General features: G+C 44.3%; 1 non-coding gene across 1 annotated transcript; it reads left to right on the top strand.

Annotated features, from left to right (window-relative positions):
- Window positions 1-209: 209 nt before the first annotated feature.
- On the top strand, window positions 210-282 carry TRNAQ-UUG (transfer RNA glutamine (anticodon UUG)). The gene has a single exon. It is a non-coding gene; the product is annotated as a tRNA-Gln (tRNA).
- Window positions 283-4,542: the final 4,260 nt, after the last annotated feature.

Genomic DNA, 4,542 nt, shown 5'->3' on the forward strand with positions numbered 1-4,542 from the left:
GTAACAAATATGACAGCTTTAAAGTATGAACTTGGGTGAGATACTTAAGCCCAGTCAGCCCTCAGTTTCTTCATCTATAAAGTAATAGTACCTGCCTCATGCAATTGTTACTAGTGTTAAATGAGTTACTATTTTCAAAATACTGAGGACAGGGCTGGCTCATGGAGAGTGCTACATAAGTGGTTTTTAAAAGTCACAATGGCGGGAATTCCCTGGTGGTCCAGTGGTTAGGACTTGGCGCTTTGACTGCCAAGGGCTCGGGTTCAATCCCTGGTCGGGGAAATAAGACCGCCAAAAAAAAAAAAAAACAGAGCTTAAAAAAAAAAGTCACAAGGGAGGACACTCTACATTACAAAGTAGACTAGGGATCCAGCTGCTTCTTATTTGGCCGACACTGTGTTACATATTCCAGGATTAATAGCAGCAGGGGCTTATTAACTTAATGGACGTTAATAAATCTCTGGAGTGAGTCTGATACAATAGAATATGCATTTACTATTTTTTTAAGAAAATAATCTAAAACATTAACAGTTCTCATGTGAGATTATGGGTGATTTTTATACTCTTCTTTATAGTTGATCTATGTTCTATATTTTTTCAATTAACTATATATCAGTTATATCAGAGGAAAAAAAATAATGCATGCAATTTAAACATTTATATATATAAAGAGATCAGAGGTTTTTTCCTGGGTTCCTGGACTTGATTTCTGATGTGTGGAGGACAGGGTTCCCTACACATTCAAGCAATGCTCCAATACCAGCTGGGTGTCCTATAATTCAATTAAATTCTGACACTGTCTACCTGGAGATGGCATCAGATTCACAGGTTGATGGCTCAGTCCCACAAGACTGCCCCACACTCCCTTCAGATGTCTGTTGCAAGCCCAGGTTATTCCTCACATTTCTGAGCAACTGGCTATAGGTTGTACATTCCCATGATGTTCTCCTTGGACGTCAAAGTCAGTTGCAAGTCCAGGCTGTTACTTGCACTTCTGACTGACTGGCTATAAACAGGAGGCTCCCAAGACCCCTCCTCGGGTTCTATTAATTTGCTAGTGTGCCTCACAGAATTCAGAGAAACATTTCACTTACTGGATTACCAGTTTATTATAAAAGAATATAACTCAAGAATAGCCAGACGGAAGTGATGCATAGGGCAAGGGCACAAGCTTCCCTGCGCTCTCAGAGTACGCCTCCGTCCCCAAATCTCCACTTGTTCACCAACCTCGGAACCCAGTCTACTGGAAGCCCTTGGTACCCAGTCCACTGGATTTTTATGGAGGCTTCAATACAGAGGCATGATTGATTAAATCATTTGCCACTGGCAATTAAGCACAATCTCTAACCCCTCTCTCTTCCCAGGAAGTCAGGGAATGGGATAGAAAGTTCCAACCCTCTTATCTCCTGGCCAGTTCTCAGGGCAGTCAGCCCCACCCTTAGGTGTGGTCAGAAGTCACCTTATTAACATAACAAAATATACCTTGATCACTCCGATCTATTAGGAAATTCCAAGGGTTCTAGGAACTCTGTGCCAGAAAGTAGGGGGCGGGGATGAAGACCAAGTATATATTTCTTATTATAAATCACAATATCATTAGTCATTGGAGAAAAACAGAAAAATAAAAGTGTCTACATGCTATTCAAGCCATGTAAACAAAACCAAGACAATAATCCTTAACGGACCTCTATCGACCATTGGATACAATCTAGACACACAGATCTAGCGTTTAAGACTTTTTAGAAACCAGCTCAAATCACCCTGCACACTGTAATTTTTCCCATTCCCTTGTTGCTGTGAATCAATCTAGCAAAGCCCTATTTAGAAGCTGTGATGTGAAGCTCTACATTGTGTTCTGGGTCTGCAACCACTACAGCAAACCCCTTCTATGCTCAAGTAATTAATAATCTAAAAGAAGGGGTAGAGTTCTATACAACAAAAGACAAAAAAAATGGTCTCAATGGCATCTTTGTTATTGTTATCATCAAATGCTATGAGACATGATTGATCCTAATAGGGCTAGGGCTGGCTTCTGGGATATGCAACCTGGGCAGTGAGCACCCTGGCTTAGGAGGGCCCATGCTTAGTGCAGAGCTAAGTGCAGAGCTAAGAATTTCAAGCTGCAGTTGGCTTGAAATTCTTTTTTTGTTTGTTTTGTTTTTTTTGTGGTACACGGGCCTCTCACTGTTGTGGCCTCTCCCGTTGCGGAGCACAGGCTCCGGACGTGCAGGCTCAGCAGCCATGGCTCACGGGCCCAGCCGCTCCGCGGCATGTGGGATCCTCCCGGACCGGGGCACGAACCCGTGTCCCCTGCATCGTCAGGCGGACTCTAAACCACTGCCCCACCAGGGAAGCCCGAAATTCTTAACCATTTCTGAACAAGGAGCCATGCATTTTCATTTTGCACTGGGTGGGCCTCACAAATTATGTAAACAGTCCTGAAAACGGGTCTGAGGGTGGAGGGCAATTGGACGTGGAGGCTCCAAGTACATCGTCATTGAGAAACACCAATCAAGTGGCCAAATCCACAGGGTTTACTTTGCCTCTCCTACGCTTTGGACACCACGCTAAGAACTACATGTACGTATATGTATATACACACATCCACTTTCTCTATCAGTATATATGCACACACACTTAAAATTTTACCAGTTCATAGATAGCTACTTGCTTCTTCTCCACCAACCATCTACCTTACCATTTATCTCTCCATAGGTGCAACAGGAAAAGATTTTCTACGAATTTAACTTCCTTTGCCTTCTCACTCTCCCTCCTTCCCTTCCTTGATCCCTTCCTCCTTTTCTTCCTTCTTCCTTTTTGTTGATTAATGAGGTTCTATGACTCTTAAGTCCTTATGTCAACTTCAGTGGGCCTCACTTGGGCTGCTTATTTCAAATGAAGATTTTTATACTTCAGTCCTAGAAATCCTGATCAGTAAGCCTGAATTGGGGCTGCAGGAACCTACACTGAAAACACACACACGCAAACACACACACACACACACACACACACACACACACACACACACACACCCCAGGTGATTCCCGTGCCTACCAGAACGTTGAGGAACATTGCTCAAGTGTGATCCAATCCCCTCACCTAATGGTTCTCAGAAACTGAAACCGAGAAAGTAACCCCCCTAAAAGTCAAATGTTGATTTGCTAACAATTTTGAAGAAGGAAGGTCCATACCTGACCATCTAATTTGTACTTCAGAGCCCTTAAAAGCATAAGTTCTTGAAATCATGGAAATGCAAGTCTCCAAAAACGCTTGGGTGATCCCTAGGGGAATGCAGTGTTTGAGTCAAGTCACACCTTTTCATCTTCTTTTCCCACAGTGAAAATCAGACTGAAAAGAACACATGGGGGCATGCTGGAAGTGGGGAGAGATCAGAAAAGAGAAACTTGCAGCCCTGCCCCGGTGTGGAGACGAGAAGGCCTGGCTTCCCAGGGTCCAAGCTTCTTGCGCTGGGCGGTGCTCCACGTGCCAGTCAGGATGTTTTTTTTTTTAAATACAAACCTCCCTGGACACCCTTAGCCCTGACACAGCACCTTCCACGTGGAGTGTGGCGTGATGGGGACACATGAACACTGAGATTGGACGGTCTAGAATTCACCTCCTGTCTCTGGCACACCACCTTCAAGCTGTGTAACCTGCAGCAAATCATTTCAGCTCTCCGTGCCTTGGTTTCAAGATTTATCAAAATGACAGAATGGTAATGAACACACAGGGCTTGTGGTTGAGAGACTGTATAATACTAACACATTAAGAGAACAGGCTGTGAAGCTGGAAACCTAAGTTCAAATACTGGCTCCTCTTCTTAATAGCTGTGACCTTGAGGAGGTTACTTCGCTCTCTGGGACAGATAAGGATTATGATCACACGTTCCTTGTGGGTGATGGCTCAGATGAAATGAAACAATGTATCGAATGCTGTTGACTAAGCACCTAGCAAGGACTCAATGAATGTAAGTTGTATGAAGCATGGTAGATGCTTGATAAAGCAATGGGAAATCAAATGAATGGGAAAAAGGAGAATTTGAGGCAAAGTGGAGTTAACACAAAGCAATGTGTCTTTTCTCCTCTCCAAGAACGCTCTCTGAACCCAGTGAATTTCCACTGATGGGGGAGAAGCTGGGATGGCAGACCAGATTAGGGTAATTGCCTTCCTTGGAAGCTGAAAAGTAACAGTAGTTTGCCTCCGGCACCTCTATTACTGCAACTTCAATTCAATCCCCACATCCCACTGAAATAGTGAATGAAATTTAAAAGCTGCAGAAGAAGAGAAGGGAGAATTGCGGAGTGAAGCCAAAGTGCTTCAGGCTTCATTTGGATCCTGTCCTGCCATCTCCCCACCCTGTCTCTGGCCCAGGCCTCCGCAAGCTTCCTCTCCGTCTGTCCTTTTTCGGGGGAAAAAGTCTTTGTCCCTGCAGTTGGCCGTGAGAAGTTCTTCTTTTCTTTTCCTTATGGGCAAGTGCACGGGAAGGGTGAGCACGCTGAGGCATTGAGGGGGAGAGCCCAGAGGAATAAGAGAGCAGGGCTT

This window comes from Delphinapterus leucas, chromosome 6 (assembly GCF_059928025.1).
Source record: "Delphinapterus leucas isolate spDelLeu-1000000601 "Yukka" chromosome 6, BTC_Dleu_Yukka2, whole genome shotgun sequence".
In the NCBI taxonomy this organism is placed as follows: domain Eukaryota; kingdom Metazoa; phylum Chordata; class Mammalia; order Artiodactyla; family Monodontidae; genus Delphinapterus; species Delphinapterus leucas.